The following is a 20607-nucleotide window of genomic DNA, read 5'->3' as shown; positions in this document are numbered from 1 at the left end:
AGTAGCCATGGTTGCGTGAAGAGCTCGTCCGTGTTCTCGTCGCCAATTTATGATGTACGTAGCACTCAAGTCACTGACTCCACACAGTCTGGTGTTGTAGTAACTGCTGTGACTTTGGTCCTTTATTGTGTAACTCCAGAGTGTCCCTCAGGTGTGGTGGGCAGCCTTTTATACTCTGTCTCGCAGATACTTTCGGGTCTCCCACCACAGTGCCCCTTGTGGTGCACCATTGTAACTATACATTTAATGTACATGGACAATATATAACAGAGAATGGTTTGTAGACGGGAGAAAGTGGAGGTGGGGGAATGGTTGAGAAAAGGTTTCATGGCAAAGGAAGGCCAAAAACTTATCAATTGAGAGTTTGAAAGCATGGTTATAAGGTACTGAGAGAGCTTTTCAAGGGGTGGTTGCAGGAGGAAGTGGGGGGAAGGGAGTGGTCATGAATATGGGTAGGAGAGTTTATGGTGGGAGTGGTTTAAAGAGGACAGGAGAGAATTCAAAGAGAGGACAAGGTCAACTGAGATAAAGATTGAAATGACCAAAGATAAGGAACTAATACAAAAGCAAAATACTGCGGGATGTTGGAATCTGAAATAAAAACAGAAAATGTTGGAAATCTCAGCTGGTCCAGCAGCATCTGTGGAGAGAAACAGAGCTGATAAGGAACTGTTTGGTGCAGAAGCTGAGGAAAGAAGGGCGTCTGTCCGGAGGAACAAATTGTAGTGAGGCTTCGGGGGAGGGGAAATGATAGATAGCAATTATTTTAAAGGAGAGGTGGGAGGAATGGAAGCCAGGTGTTTAAGAAACAAAGGCAATGGATAATGAATACATTTATTCATGTTGTGAAATGTTTTTTATTTTGTTTCACAATGTTACTATTTGCACATTAAAAATTTCAATTACTGAGGAGAAAATCTATGCGCAAGCTTTTTTTTCAAAAAGCATTTTGAGTAATTTGGTTCAACAACAAACCATGATGTTGAAATATGTACATCTTTAAAGAGGCTCTTCTTATAATAAATGTTTACTTGGGGATCTTGTGTGTTAAATGTTGACATTAAAAAAATGTGACTTAAAATCATGACACACTAAGTAACATTTGTCGACAGGAAGTGTGCATCATATGCAAGATATAACAGAATATAGATTATGGGGACACACCTTGACAGTTCTGGTGCTGCTAAACTCCCAAACATTGCCTAGATAGTCCAGCACCAAACTGACATTTAGAAAACCATCCTCTACTTTAACTTGACAGGTATCAGAGAGGGGGGAATATTTTCAGTTATACAGATCTGAGTAAAATTTGAAATTGGTCTTCAGTGTAGATGTATTTGAAATGATTATTATATATCAGAGTGTCACTTAAAACAGTATTGCAACGATAAAGCGCAGGGTCAAAATATCACTGATTCAAGTATAACAAGCAGTGTCAAACCAAATGAACTTAGGTTTTGGTGAAAGTTTTGTCTTGAGAAAATAAAACAAACTAAGGGCATACTTCTGAAATTCTGATAGTCATGGGCCTCTTATTAAATACAGTTTTAAAAGTTCAATATTCTGAATCTGCACCTTGAATTTTATTGTAAAAATGATGTTGGGCACCATTTCAATATTAGCTTCTCAATTGATAATAAAAAAAATTACCTGATGTATGATCGAAGAACTATAAGCGGAGCAGCCCATTGAGATCAGGGCAGCAACATAAATTTGATAAAAACGGAGGCATAAAAATGTTTCAAATGCTATATATTAATATACAAGAGATCCATTACTTATCTGAATTTTAAGCTAGCCTTCAGAAATTCAGTTGGTTATTGCTTTAAGGCTAAACTGCTGAACCCTGTAACATTTAATGCTTCTGGATGTGACATTTTTAGTGAGCTGATATGTACATTCACATGCGTATATAATAAGGAAACACATCCTTCGACCTTCAGCTCAGACATCAGCACCCATTATGCATGTAAATACATGCAATATGCTGATGTAATTGCTCCTTAATGCCTGCGGTACTGCAGGCTCTGAAGCCACACTCTGTTTTCAGGGACTTGTCCAAACCCCAAATAAATATCCCTTCCAAAGAAGTGTGAAAATGGGACATTCCATACGAAACTCATTTTCAAGATTCACATTAGGCCCTCAAGTAGAAATTCATCACTATCAAAGTCTCTCATTCTGCAGTATGAGGAAATGTTAGAACTACTTAGCCTCAGCATGCCAGAATATATAAATGTATGATTTGGCAAATCTTTCACTTCAAAACTCAAGACACTGATGTTATGAATTGTGAACCTTTTACTGAATTTTGTAGAAAAGCTGAGCCGATATTTAAGAAAACAAAAATAGATTTGAACATTTCAAAAATACATGATACTATTATGCTTAAGTTTGTAAAATACTGTAACGGTTCATTAGGAACCGTTTCCCGATTGTACTTAAAACATACAAAGATAATAGTAATTCAGTGAAATTCTTTGCTATTTAACTTGAAAACCAACAATAAAACACTGACTACCCACATTTTCAGGCTTATGACTGATGTAGAGAAGTTACCCTATTCTCTCTCTCCAATAGCAGGATCAATACAGCTGCACAATATTCGTGCACATGGTAGATTTCTTCTGCTATTAGTTTTCATCTTCCAGTCACTATGTGTCAGGCTTCAAATTACCTCATAAAGTTTATTTAATATTCCATGAATACATAACCAGTTGGCACAACGGTTTTTCATCATGTGTTTGAGATGGGAGTTCAAAAATCGATTACACTGCCGCTACTTTTCACAAACGTTGCTCAATAGGTTGTAGAGTGTGCCATTCATGCATTATGATTTATGACCAGACTGCAAACAGTCACTTATATCTATCAGAGTTTGTGCACGTTGTACTGTTTGCAGTTAAGAGTTTCTCACAATACAGCCAAGGAACATTCAGATCAAAACAGATTTGACTTCTTCCAACTTGCTGATGGGACCAAGGTGTTTTTTTCTCTCGCTTGTGCTTGTTGATGCTGTTCTTTAGCTTTGTAATGGTTGCGCATCTTGCATAGCAAGTGTAACCACTTCATGGCATACCTTTGCAAAAGAGAAACATTATTGGAATTAAAACTGAGAAAAATACAGAATGCTGATTTGAAGCCAAAAATAAAAAAAGAGTAATAATTGTAATGGTTTTCACTGTTGTAGGTTATTTAATTGCAACAATACAGTACAACTTCTAAGACTGCCGGCTCTTACTTTTCTTGAAAGAACAATTTGAACATGTAATCCTATATACAGTTCAATCCACATTTATGAAGCTGGGTCAAGACAGGAGAAAGCAATGTTTCTCCTGACTTTGCCTCTCCCATTCACTTTTGATTTGTTACTATGTATTTTTAATTTAGAGAAAAATGGTAGAATGGTGCATTTTAGCAGACCAGAAAAGACTGAAGAGAGGGACCAAATTCAATAATATAACTATTAGAATTACATGCAAGTGTGCTATATTACACATTATTCCAACCATTTAGCTTTCTGGAGCTGCTACATACTATATTTATTAAAATATATTTTATAAATATGAGTGATGACAAGTATACAGATTTCTGTAAATATTTTAGCTTTTGAGTGCTATGTACTGAAATAATGCCCTAAGGTTACAAGACGAATTAATAGCCTGGTATAATTCAGACAGCCCTGAGGGTATAATTGCAAACTAAAGTCCCTTTTGCAACTGATCTGATATTGTAATTCAGAAAATTATAGTTCATTATTTCATTGTTCATTTATGCTAGTCACTGGAACTTCAACAAGCAGACCACTATTCCATAAACAATTTATTATTGCCTTAATTCTTTCACCAGCCAATCACAATGTAAAAGTTCGAAGAATTGCATTCATTCTGGTTGTTGTAAAGTTATTGAATGCTGATAATTGTCATATGTTAGAATTTCTACAGAATTGTATCTATTCTGTATTCAGTTCATTCAGTGAATGCTAGACAGACGTGAAATGTCGTCAACTGGACAAATAATTAGGATGCCACTGTAAATAGAAATGCAGACTACCCAAGGTGCATCTGGTTCAAAGCTAAATATAGATTCAGAAAGAGTTAAAGATAAAACGATTTACTCAAAGCTCTATAATTTTAAAATGACTGCCCATAACAGTTCAACCTTTTGTACTATTTTTCAATGATGATAGTGCCTTAGGGCAAAACGTTTCTTCCAAATAAATGCTTTACAAAACATGCATTGGTCGACAATGAATCTAGTGACATTAATAAAGGTCAATAAGGTGGGCCTAATGCCATTACGCCACTAACAATGATTAACAAGATAGATAACATATAATCAGAAATGGTTCGATCAATTCATTATAGCTGTGATATTGGACTTCAGCACAGAGGGGAAGGATACATTATTCCTCTAAAATCCAATTTTCAACATTAAGATTTAATTTCGACTTAAAAAAAATTACTTTTATTGCTACGAACATCATAGTGTACAACACAACACAAGTGGATTTTTCAGAAGTTTCTTTTGCTGTAAGAGTACTTTTTCTCAGTGCCAACCTCCTTACTATGGCCATGCGCACAACAGCCTCTTACCTTTATGTTTCATTGTTAAATAATTAAAAACCATAAAGTAATTATTTTTGCTTTAAAGTACTGAATTTCATTCCTCTACAACCTAGCTTGATTTTTATTCCTCCAGTCTCATATTTATCTTAACATGTTGCCACTCTTTTCTCTAGCTTCATCTTCTTCCTGCATCTTCTCACCTCCTAAATGTGAACAGTGAGCTACGAAGAAACAGTAGAAGACATCCAAGTGCTATTGACCAGTAATGGGGCCTAACCGCCACAACATTGAAGACCTTATCTCCAACAACACAATCTCTTCGCAAAGAAACACATTTAGAATGAAAAGGTGGGAATTCAATTTGAAAAGCAGTAAACAACGTACAGGGATACAATCAGGATACATAACTCAAATGATTTTTTTCAGGGCATATTCCGGCTTGTCCATCAAGCCCATAAAGTATTTTTGCCTGTGGGAGCTGCATGTTATTAGGGCTGACACCTCTTGGTAGTTTATTTTCCTGTAAATTACTGCTTTCCATTGTGCACTGAATGTATCGTCTATTTTATCTACATCTGTGTGTATGTGATCTTACAAATTAACTGATCTTGAACAGCTTTATAGAACTTGTGAAAGGTGCAGATAGGAATAAATGTGAGAAAACGTAACCAGGAAAGTAGCAGTTTTAGTATTTAACCTTTAAACGGCACGCAGGCATACTACAATCCAGTATGTTATTGCCTTGAGGAATAAAGTAAAAAAATCTGTTTTTTTTAAGGATTCAATTTGTTCTGCAATATTAACAGAGTGGAAAAGAGAGTTTGAATGAGGCTTTTAATAGACATTATTCAGATTGACCAATTATATAGGGCTTTAAAGACACTGATACAGAAAGAATGAGATAAATTTGCATCTAGTAAATTGGTTTCTGACAGGACTGCAACAACCTTTCAAGTTGGCGATGCATGGAAATTAGAAAAATTTAGAAGCAGGCAACCAGTTCCAACACAAAGTTTTACCTTTATTTTGCAAATGGTTCTCACATTTTATATTGTAGTGCTGTACAAAATTTCATGTATTTAAAAAAATCTTCTGCTCTGAAACCTCTTTAGAGAAAAGGTGAACAATGATGGACTGATCACACACAAGGACAGATATTAAGTAAAATTTACACAACAATGTAACATAAATTTACTAACATGTAGTGTCAAGATTGTTTTGTAACACTTATACAACATAAAAATGTCAATCACAAGATATTGGGGTTAAAAGCCTGCTTTACATTCCTAACATTACACACTAAGGTCCAAACAAGAAGACGTGTGCGTTTGTAGATGTGTGAAGCGGTGCATGTCCCAGATCACAACTATTGAGGAAAGTGAGTACCCCCTACCCCATGGGTGTTGTAGATGTGCAAATTGCCATAGTTAATATGGAAAATGTGCATTTAGTAGAAACTGAGGAAATAGTCAGACAGGTTTAACTGAAAATTTTGGAAATCGGTGTGTTAATTATAGCCAGTTACATCTCTGCTGTAATACAGTTTCCCTCTAATTTTACAAGGACTGATCAGATCAGAAAATATGGATAAGGCTTGTGATTTGCCAGAATTTTAAATGAACAACAGGTCCAAGGAGACAAGTAGAGTCAATTAAACCTTTCAATAAAATTGCCACTGTAACTAAATGGAAAAGTAATTCCCAAATTATTTTTTTTGCAATTGATGGCGGCAAAATAGCACAACAGCGATAGAGTAGGCGAGATTTTCACTTTGGAACAAATGTCAGTCCCACTGACATTGTTTTTGTTTGGAACTTCTATTTTTTACATTTTTGGTGCTAATTCATACAGGAGATGCATTTATTTTCACAAATGTGAACCAAAATCCCTCATTTGGATGCAGTATAATCAAATGTAACCTTTCTTAACTGTTGTTCTTCTACAAACTGCACAGAATTCTTCGGTGCATTTAATTATGTCCCTTCCTACTGAGCTAAAGATTAATGCAAAATAAAGCAATGTAAACAAAAAGTCATTTTCTACAATTTTTTTTCCAGATAAATTAATGATTTTTAATATTGCAGGCCTAAATTACTACTAATTCTTATTAATAAAGAACTCATGCATGATCACATCTATATATTTATCTAAAGTCTTGAAAGCATCTATCACAAAATCACAAACAGACAATTCGGAAGGATAGACAGAAAGGAAATTAGAGGCGGGGGGGGGGGGGGGGGAGCTCTGTTAATAAAGGGTGAGATCAGTGCAGTAGTGAGAAATTATATTGGCTCAGATGATCAAGATGTAGAATCAGTTTGTGTGGAGATAAGGAATAATAAGGAGAGTAAGTCACTGGTGGGCGTAGTCTATAGGCCCCCTAACAGTAGCTACATTGTTGGACGGAGTATAAATCAAGAAATAATGGAGGCTTGTAAAAAAGAAATGGCAATAATCATGGCCGAGTTTAATCTTCATATTGATTGGACAAATCAAATTGGCCAAGGTAGCCTTGAGGAAGAGTTCATAGAGTGTATCTGGGATTGTTTCTTTGTACAGTATGTTGCAGAACCAATCAGGGAGCAGGCTATCTTAGATCTGGTATTATGGGCCCAAGTTTCGGGCTGCGCCTAGAATGGCGCAGCCCCGACCTGGACGCCCGTTTTTCGCGCCACAAAGTGCGCCTAAAAAAACTTAGATTCTCCGGCTCCCTGCTGGTCCTCTTGGGCCGGGCGCGGCGCAGCACGAGCTGTAGGGGCGGAGCCAAGTCCCTGCGCTGAAAACAGTGCCGGGACCTCTGCACATGCGCGCTACAGTGGGCGCGCATGTGCAGTAGCTCCAGGCGTCCAAAACTGTGTGGGAGGGGCCCGAAGCACGCAGCCCCTAGCCCTGGCCGAATGGCCTCACTGGGGCTGCGTGCATAAGGCTGCCTCCCACGCCCAGCTCCTGCTTCCTCCCAACCCGACTCCCGCTTCACCTCGCTCCCCCCCCACCCCCGCCCCTGGACTGGACCCGGCCCGCGCACCCCCAGCCCCCAACCGACCTGACCTCCCGACCCCCACACCCCCCGACCCGACCCCCCCCCCCGCCCGGACCGAACCCGACCCAACCTGACCCCCCCCGACCTGAACCGACCCACGCTCCCTCCCTCCAACCCCCCCCCCCCCCCCCCCCGAACCAACCCGACCTCCCTCCTCCTCCCCCCCTCCGACCTGACCAGTGCTCCCGACCGCCCCGGACCTCCCTCCTCCTCCCCACCGCCGACCCGACCAGTGCTCCCGGCCCGACCCGACCTCCCTCCGCCCCGACCCGACCCGACGCCACCTACCTGTAAATCTGGTGCTGGGGACAGGCCCTGCCCGAAGTCTTGGGCCCGACTGGGCCGGGCCGGGCCCGTTCAGCCTCCCTCCCCCGCCTTCTCCCCTTCCCTCCCCTCCCCCTTCTCCCCCATCCCTCCCCTCCCCCCCTCTCTCCCTCTACCCCACTCCTGACCCGCCCCTCGCTGTCAGAAACACAGACACTGACAGACAGAGAGTGAGAGACACACACAGACAGACAGACAGAGATAGAGACACTGACAGAGACACACTGGGGGGGCATCCCAGCACGCTGTTGGAGGGCTCCCGGTGCTGCAGTCGGTAAGTTGAAAATGTTTTATTTATTGATTTAAAAAAAAAAAAAAATTCTTATTAATTTTTTTTGATTGATGTATTGGTTGTATTATTGATGTTTTTAATATTATTGATGATGGCTCTTTATTTGTAAAACTGTTTAATGTTTGTAAACTTCCCTTTAAACCGCACCCCCCCCCCCACATTCCCTACGCCTGATTTGTAACCTACGCCTGATTTTCTAAAGTGTAGAGAAGGTTTTTTTGAGCATACAAAGATCTTCACTTACTCCATTCTAAGTTAGTTTGGAGTAAGTTTTCACTGCCGAAACTTTGAAAACAGGCGTAAGTGGCCGGACACGCCCCCTTTTGAAAAATAAATTCTGTTCCAAAGTGAAACTGTTCTAACTGACTAGAACTGGAGCAAACTAAATGCCGAGAATTTGAATTTCTAAGATACTCCGTTCTACACCAGTTGCTCCAAAAAAATCAGGAGCAACTGAGGCCGAAACTTGGGCCCTATGTATTGAGACACGATTAATAAATGATCTCCTAGTAAAGGATCCTCTTGGAAAGAGTAATCAAATTCAGTTGGAGGGTGAGAAAGTTGGATCTCAAACCAGTGTCCTAAACTTAAATAAAGGAGACTACAAAGGTATGAAGGCAGAGTTGGCGAAAGTGGACTAGGAAAATAGATTAAAGTGTGGGACGGTTGATGAGCGGTGGCAGACATTTAAGGATATATTTCATAACTCAACAAAAATGTATTACAATGAGAAGGAAAGACTTTGAAAAAGGATAACCATCCGTGGCTAACAGATGATAAGGAAATAAAGGATGGTATCAAATTGAAAACAATGGCATACAAAGTGGCCAAGATTAGTGGGAGGCCAGAGGATTGGGAAACTTTGAAAACCAGCAAAGAACAACTAAAAAAAAATAAAGAAAGGGAAGATAGATTATGAAAGTAAACTAGCAGGAAATATAAACACAGATATGAGTTTCTACAGGTATATAAAAAGAGTGGCTAAAGTAAATGTTGGTCCCTGAGAGGATAAGACTGGGAAATTAATAATGAGGAACAGGGAAATGGCAGAGACTTTGAACAAATATTTTGTATCGGTCTTCACGGTAGAAGACACTAAAAACATCCCAATAATGGAAAATCAAGGGACGATAGAGAGGGAGGAACTTAAATCAATCACTAAAGAAGTAGTACTTGGTAAAATAATGGGACTAAAGTTGGACAAGTCACCTGGACCTGATGGCTTGCATCCTAGGGTCTTAAAAGAAGTGGCTGCAGAGATAGTAGCTGCATTGGTTGTAATCTACCAAAAATTCCCTGGATTCTGGGGAGGCCCCAGTGGATTGGAAAACCGCAAATGTAACGCCCCTATTAAAAAAAGGAGGCAGACAGAAAGCAGGAAACTATAGACCGGTTAGCCTAACATCGGTCGTTGGGAAAATGCTGGAGTCTATTATTAAAAAAGCAGTAGCAGGACATTTGGAAAAGCATGATTCAGTCAAGCAGAGTCAGCGTGGTTTTATGAAAGGGAAATCATGTTTGACAAATTCGCAGGAGTTATTTGAGGATGTAATGAGCAGGGTGGATAAGGGGGAACCAGTGGATGTGATGTATTTGGATTTCCAGAAGGCATTCGATAAGGTGACACATAAAAGGTTACTGCACAAGATAAAAGTTTACGGGGTTGGGGGTAATATATTAACATGGATAGAGGATTGGCTAACTAACAGAAAATTGGGATAAATGGGTAATTTTCCGGTTGGCAAACAGAAACTAGTAGGGTGCCAGGGGGATCGGTGCTGGAGCGTTAACTATTTAAAATCTGTATTAATGATTTGGATGAAGGGACAGAGTGTAATGTAGTTAAGTTTGCTGATGATACAAAGATGGGTGGAAAAGTAAATTGTGAGGAGGACACAAAAAACATGCAAAAGGACATAGACGCACCAAATTGCTTTCGAATCACAGCAAGTTCCAGTGCAAGATCCCATAGAAAGTTTGTGAGCAAGTGTCCATCATAGGCAGTCCATCGAAATCGGGAAGACTTGCTTCCACTCAAAGTGAGTTCTTGGGTGACTGAACAGTCCAATTCTTGAATTACAGTCCATGTCACAGGTGGGACAGTTGTTGAAGGAAAGGATGGGTGGGGAGTCTGGTTTGCCGCACGCTCCTTCCGCTTGCTTTCTGCATGCTCGAGGCGATGAGTCTCAAGGTGCTCAGCGCCCTCCCGGATGCTCTTCCTCGGCCAGGGACTCCCAGGTGTCAGAGGAACATAAGAAATAGGAGCAGGAGTAGGCCATAAGGCCCCTAGAGCCTGCTCCGCCATTCAATAAGATCATGGCTGATCTGATCATGGACTCAGCTTCACTTCCCCGCCCGTTTTCCATAACCCCTTATCGTTTAAGAAACTGTCTATTTCTGTCTTAAATTTATTTAATGTCCCAGCTTCCACAGCTTTCTGAGGTAGCCAATTCCACAGATTCACAATCCTCAGAGAAGAAATTTTTCCTCATCTCAGTTCTAAATGGGCGGCCCCTTATTCTAAGATCATGCTCTCTAGTTCTAGTCTCCCCTATCATTGGAAACATCCTCTCTGCATCCACCTTGTCAAGCCCCTCATAATCTTATACGTTTCAATAAGATCACCTCTCATTCTTCTGAATTCCTATGAGTAAAGGCCCAACCTACTCAACCTTTCCTCATAAGTCAACCCACTCATCCCAGGATCAATCTAGTGAACCTTCTCTGAACTGCCTCCACAGCAAGTATATCCTTTCGTAAATATGGAAACCAAAACTGCATGCAGTATTCCAGGTGTGGCCTCACCAATACCCTGTATAGCTGTAACAAGACTTCCTTGCTTTTATACTCCATCCCCTTGCAATAAAGGCCAAGATTCCATTGGTCTTCCTGATCACTTGCTGTACCTGCATACTATCCTTTTGTGTTTCATGCACAAGTACCCCCAGGTCCTGCTGTACTGTGGCACTTTGCAATCTTTCTCCATTTAAATAATAACTTGCTCTTTGATTTTTTTCTGCCAAAGTGCATGACCTCACATTTTCTAACATTATACTCCATCTGCCAAATTCTTGCCCACTCACTTAGCCTGTCTATGTCCTCCTGCAGCCTCTGTATGTCCTATTCACACATTACCCTTACTTCCATCTTTGTATTATCAGCAAACCTGGCTACGTTACACTCAGTCCCTTCTTCCAAGTCGATAATGCAGATTGTAAATAGTTGGAGTCCCAGCACTGATCCCTGCGCACCCCACTCTTTACTGTTTGCCAACCAGAGAATGAACCATTTATCCCGGCTCTCTGTTTTCTGTTTGTCAGCCAATCTTCTATCCATGCTAATATATTAACCAAAACTCTCTGAACTTTTATCTTGTGCAGCAACCTTTGGCGTAGCAGCTTGTCAAATGCATTCTGAAAGTCCAAATACATCACATCCACAGGTTCCCCTTTATCCACCCTGTTCGTTACATTCTCAAAGAATTCCAGCAAATTTGTCAAACATGACTTCCCCTTCATAAATCCATGCTGACTTTGTCTGACCAAATTTTGCTTTTCCAAGTGTCCTGTTACTACTTCTTTAATAATAGACTGCAACATTTTCCCAACCACAGATGTTAGGCTAACTGGTCTATAGTTACTGCTTTTTGTCTGCTTCCTTTTTTGAATAGTGGCGTTACATTTGCAGTTTTCCAATCTGCTGGGACCTCCCCAGAATCCAGAGAATTTTGGTAAATTACAACCAATGCATCCACAATCCCTGCCACTACTTCTCTTAAGATCCTAGGATGCAAGCCATCAGGTCGAGGGGATTTATCTGCCTTCAGTCCCATTATCTTACTGAGCACCGCCTCCTTACTGATTGTGATTGTGTTAAGTTCCTCCCCCACCCTATAGCCCCTTGACTATCCACTGTTGGAATATTGTTAGTGTCCTCTACCGTAAAAACTGATACAAAATACTTGTTTAGAGTTTCTGCCATCTCCATGTTCCCCATTACTAATTCCACGGTCTCATCCTCTAAGGGACCAACATTTACTTTAGCCACTCTTTTTTCTTTTTATATACCTATAGAAACCTTACTATCTGTTTTCATATTTTGTGCTAGTTAACTTTCATAATCTATCTTCCCTTTCTTAATCATTTTTTTAGTCATTCTTTGCTAGCTTTTAAAAGCTTCCCAATCTTTTGTCCTCCCACTAGTTTTGGCCACTTTGTATGCCCTTGTTTTGAATCGGATACCGTCCTTTATTTCTTTAGTTAGCCATGGATGGCTTTCTTTTCTCTTGCACCCTTTCCTCCTTACTGGAATATATTCTTCTTGAGAGTTGTGAAATATCTCTTTAAATGTACACCACTGTTCATCAACCGTCCCACACTTTAATCTGTTTCCCTAGTACACTTTAGCCAACTCTGCCCTCATACCTTCATAGTTTCCTTTATTTAAGCTTAGTACGCTGTGAATTTGAAACTCAATCATGCTATGATCACTCATTCCAAGGGGATCCTTTACACTAGGAGAATGTTTATCAATCTTATCTCATTACACAGGACTAAATCTAGGGTAGCCTGCCCCCTGGTTGGTTCAGTTGCATACTGCTCAAGGAACCCGTCCCTTATGCACTCTATGAACTCTTCCTCAAGGCTACCCTGACCAATTTGATTTGTCCAATCAATATGGAGGTTAAAATCACCCATGATTATTGCTGTTCCCTTTTTACAAGCCCCCATTATTTCCTGGTTTATGCTCCGACCAACAGAGTTGATACTGTAAGGGAGCTTATATACTACGGCCACCAGTGACTTTTCCCCGTATTATTCCTCATCTCCACCAAACTGTTTCAACATCCTGATCCTTTGAGCATATATAGTTTCTCACTATTGCAGTGATTCCATCTTTTATCAATAGATCCCACCTCCTTTTCCTTTCTGTCTGTCCTTCTGGATTGTCAAATACCCCTGAATATTTAATTCCCAGTCCTGGTCACCTTGCAACCACGTCGCTGTAATGGCTATCAGATCATACCTATTTATCTCAATGTGTGTAGTCAACTCATCTATTTTGTTACAAATGCTACGTGCATTTAGACAAAGTGCCTTTAAATTTGTTATTTTACCCTTTTTTCCTGCTTGTTTCCTCCTTCAAACTCACTTTCTTTATTTTTGCTTTCTAATTTCCCCTTTTCTCCCCTCCCTAGTGAATCAACTCTCAGGTTCCCATCACCCTGCCAAGCTCGTTTAAACGCCCCCCCCCCCACCCGCAAGGATATTGGCCCCTGCTCCGTTGAGGTGCAACCCGTCCGGTTTGTACAGGTCCCACCTCCTCCAGAAGCGGTCCCAATGTCTCAGGAATCTAAAGCCCTCCCACCTGCACCATCTCTCTAGCCACGTATTCATCTGCTCTAGCTTCCTATTTCTGTACTCATTAAGCTCGTGGCACTGGGAGTAATCCGGAGATTACTACCTTTGAGGTCTTGTCGGTGGGGATGTTGCATTTTATCAAGGAGGCTTTGAAGGTGTCCTCGAAACGTTTCCTCTGCCCACCTAGGACTTGCTTGCCGTGTAGGAATTCCGAGTAGAGCACTTGCTTTGGGAGTCTTGTGTCAGGAATATGAACAATGTGGCCCGCCCAATGGAGCTGGTCTAGTGTGGTCAGTGCTTCGATGCTGGGGATGTTGGCCTGATCGAGGACACCAACGTTGTTGCGTCTGTCCTCCCAGGGGATGTGCAGGATCTTGCGGAGACATCGTTGGTGGTATTTCTCCAGCGATTTGAGATGTCTGTTGTATGTGGTCCACGTCTCTGAGCCATACAGGAGGGCGGGTATCACTGCAGCCCTGTAGACCATGAGCTTGGTGCCAGATTTGAGGGCCTGATCTTCAAAAACTCTCTTCCTCAGGCAGCCGAAAGCTGCGCTGGTGCAATGGAGGTGGTGTTGAACCCAGTCCCCGCGGGAGTGGAACTAAACTACAAAAACAATGGGAACCTGTTCAACCGTCGTCATCTCCAGGCCAGATCCAAGACCTTCCCATCCTCTGTCGTCGAGCTACAGTACGCCAACTATGCTTGTGTCTGCGCACACAGAGGCTGAACTCCAAGCCTTCGTCAACATCTTCACCGAGGCGTACAAAAGCATGGGCCTTACACTAAATATCCGTAAGACAAAGGTCCACCACCAACCTGACACCACCGCCCTCCAGTCAAGATCCACGGCGCGGCCCTGGAAAACGTGGACCACTTTCCATACCTTGGAAGCCTATTATCAGCAAGGGCAGACATCGATGACGAGGTTCAAAGGGACACAGACAGGCTAAGTGAATGGGCAAAAATTTGGCAGATGGAGTATAATGTGGGAAAGTGTGAGGTTATCCATCTTGGCAGAAAAAATAAAAAAGCAAATTATTATTTAAATGGTGAAAAATTACAAAATGCTGTAGTACAGAGGGACCTGGGGGTCTTTGTGCAAGAAACACAAAACGTTAGTATACAGGTACAGCAAGCAATCAGGAAGGCGAATGGAATGTTGGCCTTTATTGAGAGGGGGATGGAGTATAAAAGCAGAGAAGTCCTGCTGCAACTGTACAGGATATTGGTGAGGCCACACCTAGAGTACTGCGTACAGTTTTGGTCTCCTTATTTAAGGAGGGATATACTTGCATTGGAGGCAGTTCAGAGAAGGTTCACAAAATTGAATCTTGAGATGAAGGGTTTGACTTATGAAGAAAGGTTGAGTAGGTTGGGCCTATACTCATTGGGTTTTATGAGAATGAGAGGTGATCTTATTAAAACATATAAGATAACAAGGGGGTTCGACAAGCTAACATAGAAACATAGAAAACAGGTGCAGGAGTAGGCCATTCGGCCCTTCGAGCCTGCACTACCATTCAGTAAGATCATGGCTGATTATTCCCAAGTATCCCTTTCCTGTTTTCTTTCCTTACCCCTTGATCCCCTTAGCCGTAAGGGCCATATCTAACTCCCTCTTGAATATATCCAATGAACTGGCATCAACAATTCTCTGTGGTAGGGAATTCCACAGGTTAACAACTCTCTGAGTGAAGAAGTTTCTCCTCATCTCAGTCCTAAATGGCCTACCCCTTATCCTAAGACTGTGTCCCCTGGTTCTGGACTTCCCCAATATCGGGAACATTCTACCCGCATCTAACCTGTCCCGTCCTGTCAGAATCTTGTATGTTTCAATGAGATCCCCTCCCATCCTTCTAAACTCCAGTGTCTCCTCATATGTCAGTCCTGCCATCCCGGGAATCAGTCTCATGAACCTTCGCTGCACTCCCTCAATAGCAAGAACATCCTTCCTCAGATTAGGAGACCAAAACTGAACACAATATTCCAGGTGAGGCCTCACCAAGGCCCTGTACAACTGCAGTAAGACCTCCCTGCTCCTACACTCAAATCTCCTAGCTATGAAGGCCAACATACCATTTGCCTTCTTCACCGCCTGCTGTACCTGTATGCCAACTTTCAATGACTGATGAACCATGACATCCAGGTCTCGTTGCACCTCCCCTTTTCCTAATCTGCCACCATTCAGATAATATTCTGTCTTCGCGTTTTTGCCCCCAAAGTGGATAACCTCACATTTATCCACATTATACTGCATCTGCCATGCATTTGCCCTCTCACCTAACCTGTTCAAGTCACTCTGCAGCCTCCTAGCATCCCCCTCACAGCTCACATCGCCACCCAGTTTAGTGTCATCTGCAAATTTGGGGATATTACACTCAATTCCTTCATCTAAATCATTGTTGTATATTGTAAATGGGGTCCCAGCACTGAGCCCTGCGGCACTCCACCAGTCACTGCCTGCCATTCTGAAAAGGACCAGTTTATCCCGACTCTCTGCTTCCTATCTACCAACCAGTTCCCTATCCATGTCAGTATATTACCCCCAATACTATGTGCTTTGATTTTGCACACCAATCTCTTGTGTGGAACCTTGTCAAAAGCCTTTCGAAAGTCCAAATACACCACATCAACTGGTTCTCCGTTGTCCACTCTACACGTTACATCCTCAAAAAATTCCAGAAGATTTGTCAAGCATGATTTCCCCTTCATAAACCCATGTTGACTTGGACCGATCCTGTCACAGCTTTCCAAATGCACTGCTATTTCATCCTTAATAATTGATTCCAACATTTTCCCCACTACTGATGTCAGGCTAACCGGTCTATAATTACCTGCTTTCTCTCTCCCTTCTTTTTTTAAAAAGTGGTGTTACATTAGCTACCCTCCAGTCCATAGGAACTGATCCAGAGTCAATAGACTGTTGGAAAGTGATCACCAATGCATCCACTATTTCTAGGGCCACTTCCTTAAGTACTCTGGGATACAGACTATCAGGCCCCGGGAATTTATTGGCCTTCAATCCCATCAATTTCTCTAACACAATTTCCCGCCTAATAAGGATATCCTTCAGTTCCTCCTTCTCACTAGACCCTCGGTCCCCTAGTACTTCCGGAAGGTTATTTGTGTCTTCCTTCATGAAGACAGAACCAAAGTATTTGTTCAATTGGTCTGCCATTTCTTTGTTCCCCATTATAATTTCACCTGAATCAGACTGCAAGGAACCTACACTTGTCCACTAATCTTTTTCTCTTCACATATCTACAGAAGCTTTTGCAGTCAGTTTTTATGTTGCCGGCAAGCTTCTTCTCGTACTCTATTTTCCCCCTCCTAATTAAACCCTTTGTCCTCCTCTGCTGAATTCTAAATTTCTCCCAGTCCTCAGGTCTATTGCTTTTTCTGGCCAATGTATATGCCTCTTCCTTGGATTTAACACTATCCTTAATTTTCCTTGTTAGCCACGGTTGAGCCACCTTCCCCGTTTTATTTTTACTCCAGATAGGGATGTACAATTGTTGAAGTTCATCCATGTGATCTTTAAATGTTTGCCATTGCCTATCCACCGTCAACCCTTGAAGTATCATTTGCCAGTCTATTCTAGCCAATTCACACCTCAAACCATCGAAGTTACCTTTCCTTAAGTTCAGGACCCTAGTTTCCGGATTAACTGTGTCACTCTCCATCTTAATAAAGAATTCTACCATGTTATGGTCACTTTTCCCCAAGGGGCCTCGCACAACAAGATTGCTAATTAGTCCTTTCTCATTACACATCACCCAGTCTAGGATGGCCAGCTCCCTAGTTGGTTCCTCAACATATTGGTCCAGAAAACCATCCCTAATGCACTCCAGGAAATCCTCCTCCACCGCATTGTTACCAGTTTGGTTAGCTCAATCAATATGTTGATTAAAGTCACCCATGATAATTGCTGTACCTTTATTGCATGCATCCCTAATTTCTTGTTTGATGCTGTCCCCAACCATACTACTATTGTTTGGTGGTCTGTACACAACTCCCACTAGCGTTTTCTGCTCCTTGGTATTCCGTAGCTCCACCCATACTGATTTCACATCATCCAAGCTAATGTCTTTTCTTACTCTTGCATTAATTTCCTCTTTAACCAGCAATGCCACCCCGCCTCCTTTTCCTTTCTGTCTATCCTTCCTAAATGTTGAATTCCCAGCCTTGGTCACCCTGGAGCCATGTCTCCGTGATGCCAATTACATCATACCCATTAACTGCTGTCTGCGCAGTTAATTTGTCCACCTTATTCCGAATACTCCTCGCTTTGAGGCACAGAGCCTTCAGGCTTGTCTTTCTAACACACTTGCCCTTTTACAATTTTGATGTAATGTGGCCCTTTTTGCCTTAGGTTTCGCTGCCCGTCACTTTTACTTTTCTTCTTTCTAGCTTTTGTTTCTGCCCCCATTCTACTTCCCTCTGTCTCCCTGCATAGGTTCCCATCCCCCTGCCATATTAGTTTAACTCCTCCCCAACAGCACTAGCAAACAGATGGAGAGTGACACAGTTCATTCAGAAACTAGGGTCCCTGAACTTAAGGTAGATGCCGAGTGGATGTTTCCACTCATTGGGAAATCTAGAACTAGGGGGCATAGTTTCAGAATAACGGGTCATCTATTTAAAACTGAGATAAGGAGGAATTTCTTCTCTCAGAAGGTTGTAAATCTGTGGAATTCTCTGCCCCAGAGAGCTGTGGAGGTTGGGTCATTGAATATTTTTATTGCGGAGATAGACAGAATTTTGAGCAATAAGGGAGTAAAGGGTTATGGGGTGCGGGCATAGAGGGAGAGCTGAGCCCATGATCAGATCAGCTATGATCTTATTGAATGGTGGAGCAGGCTCGAGGGGCCAAATGGCCTACTACTGCTCCTATTTCTTATGTTCTTAGCTATAAAAATGTATAGAAGAGGGAATGTTATTTGCTAGCTATTTTCTATCTGGTCTTGAGAAAGCAAGAAGCTAAAGTGAATCTAAACAAACTTCCAATAAGTAGCCTCTAATTGAGAATATACTCCTCAGGCAGTGGCCTTGAAGACACATCCACTTAACAGCTAAACATCAAAACTGCTCCAGACATTAGACTACCCATAAGCAATGCCACAAGGGTCAGCTAATAACCAAAACAAGTATACAGTCGCACTAACTGTTTTCTGTAACTCGGGTGGGTTTAAATTAATTTGGCTGGGGCAAGGGCACTCGGGAGAAGCAATAGAAAGGAGATACAAGGTGCAAAGAGTATTGGGAGAGACTATTAGTATTAGAATAAAGAGTAGGAGGGACCAGAAAGGGGGGAAATGCAAGGAGACTAAGATGGGTTTAGAGTGCAGGTGCGTAAATGCCCGGAGTGTGGTAAATAAGGTTGGTGAGCTGCAGGGACAAGTAGCCACGTGAGATTATGATATAGTGGCAATAACAGAGATCTAGCTCAAACAAGGGAGGGATGGACACTTAATATTCCTGGCTACAATGTATTCAGGAAAGATAGGGAAGGAAAAAGGGGTGGGATGGTAGTATCGATCAAAGATACTGTTACAGCACGAGAAAGGGATGATGTACCTGAGGGTTTAAGGACAGAATCTATTTGGTTAGAATTAAGGAAAAGAGGAACTATTACGCTGCTGGGTGTATACTATAGGCCAACAAATAATGGGAAGGAGAGGAGATTTACTAGAATGGTACCAGGGACATGGAGACACGAGATAAACTAGGCTTGTTCTCCTTGGAGCAGAGAAAGTTAATGGGAGATTTGATAGAGATGTTCAAAATCTTAAAGGGTTTTGATAAAGGAGGAACTTTTTCCAGTGGCAGAAGGGTTGGGAACCGGAGGACACAGATTTAAGGTAATTGGCAAAAGAACCAGAGGGGAAATGAGATTTATTTTTTTACACTGCAAGTTACGATGATCTGGAATGTATTACCTGAAAGGGTGGTGGAAGCAGATTCAATAATAACTTTCAAAAGAGAATTGGTTATATACATGAAGAGGAAAAATTTGCAAGGCTATGTGAAAAGAGCAGGGAAGTGGGACTAATTGGATAGATCTTTCAAAGCCCCAGCACAGGCATGATAAGAACAGAACATAAGAATCAGTAGTAGGACATTCAGCCCCTTGAGCCTGCTCCGCCATTCAATAAGATCATGGCCGATCTTCTACCTCAATTCAACTTTCCTGCACTATCCCCATATCCCTGGATTCCTTTAACATCCAAAAATCTATCGATCTCTGTCTTGAATATACTCAACAATTGAACCTCCACAGCCCTCTGAGGGTAGAGAATTCTAAAGATTCACCACCCTCTGAGTGAAGAAGTTTCTTCTCATTTCAATCCTAAATGGCCAACCCCTCATTCTGAGACTGTGACCCCTGGTTCTAGACTCCCCAGCCAGAGGAAATATCATCCCTGCATCTACCCTGACAAGCCCTGTAAGAATTTTTGTATGTTTCAATGAGATCACCTCTCATTCTTTTAAACTCGAGAGAATTTGGGCTCAATTTTCCCCAGTATTTGCACTGTTTCTTTTGGAGTAGGCTGCTTTTTCTGACCTAACTTAAAAATCCCGTTTCCCCAATAAATTTGCACCAGCCTAACTCATTTAGTTACTTTTTTTTAGGTAACTTTTTTTTTCCTCAAAAGGGGGTGTTACCAGCCACCCACACCAATTGTGGCCATTTAGGCAACTTTAGCCAGCTAATAATTACTCCATTTCTACTTAGGCCAGCGTATATGACCTCTCGAGAAAATCCTTGCGGAGTGTTAAAAAATCGGCACAGGTAAGTACATCGGAGGCCATTCGGCCTGGGCTAGGTGCAGGAAGCCGACAGGGACCAGCACTCACTCGAGGACCAGAGAGGCTCGGCAGGGGAGGGAGAAAACTGACCGGCAGGCATGCACTCGGGGGCCACAGAGCGGGAAGGCACTGCGCTCGGGACCAGAGAGGCTCGGCCGGGGAGGGAGAAAGCTCGAAGTACAGACCCTCGTAAAATTACTGTCATGTATC

At 41.9% G+C, this 20607-nt stretch overlaps 1 protein-coding gene across 2 annotated transcripts in view; it reads right to left on the bottom strand.

The window, feature by feature from the left end:
- Positions 1-911: 911 nt before the first annotated feature.
- rbm19 (RNA binding motif protein 19) overlaps positions 912-20607 on the bottom strand; it is a 373516-nt gene continuing 353820 nt past the window's right edge. For both annotated transcript variants that reach the window (XM_070887715.1, XM_070887718.1), the window contains exon 25: positions 912-3079. The gene's annotated coding sequence lies outside the window, so the exon portion shown is untranslated. The remainder of the gene's footprint in view (positions 3080-20607) is intronic.

Source organism: Pristiophorus japonicus, chromosome 8, assembly GCF_044704955.1.
Source record: "Pristiophorus japonicus isolate sPriJap1 chromosome 8, sPriJap1.hap1, whole genome shotgun sequence".
In the NCBI taxonomy this organism is placed as follows: Eukaryota; Metazoa; Chordata; class Chondrichthyes; family Pristiophoridae; genus Pristiophorus; species Pristiophorus japonicus.
This window is presented reverse-complemented; position numbering and strand designations above follow the sequence as displayed.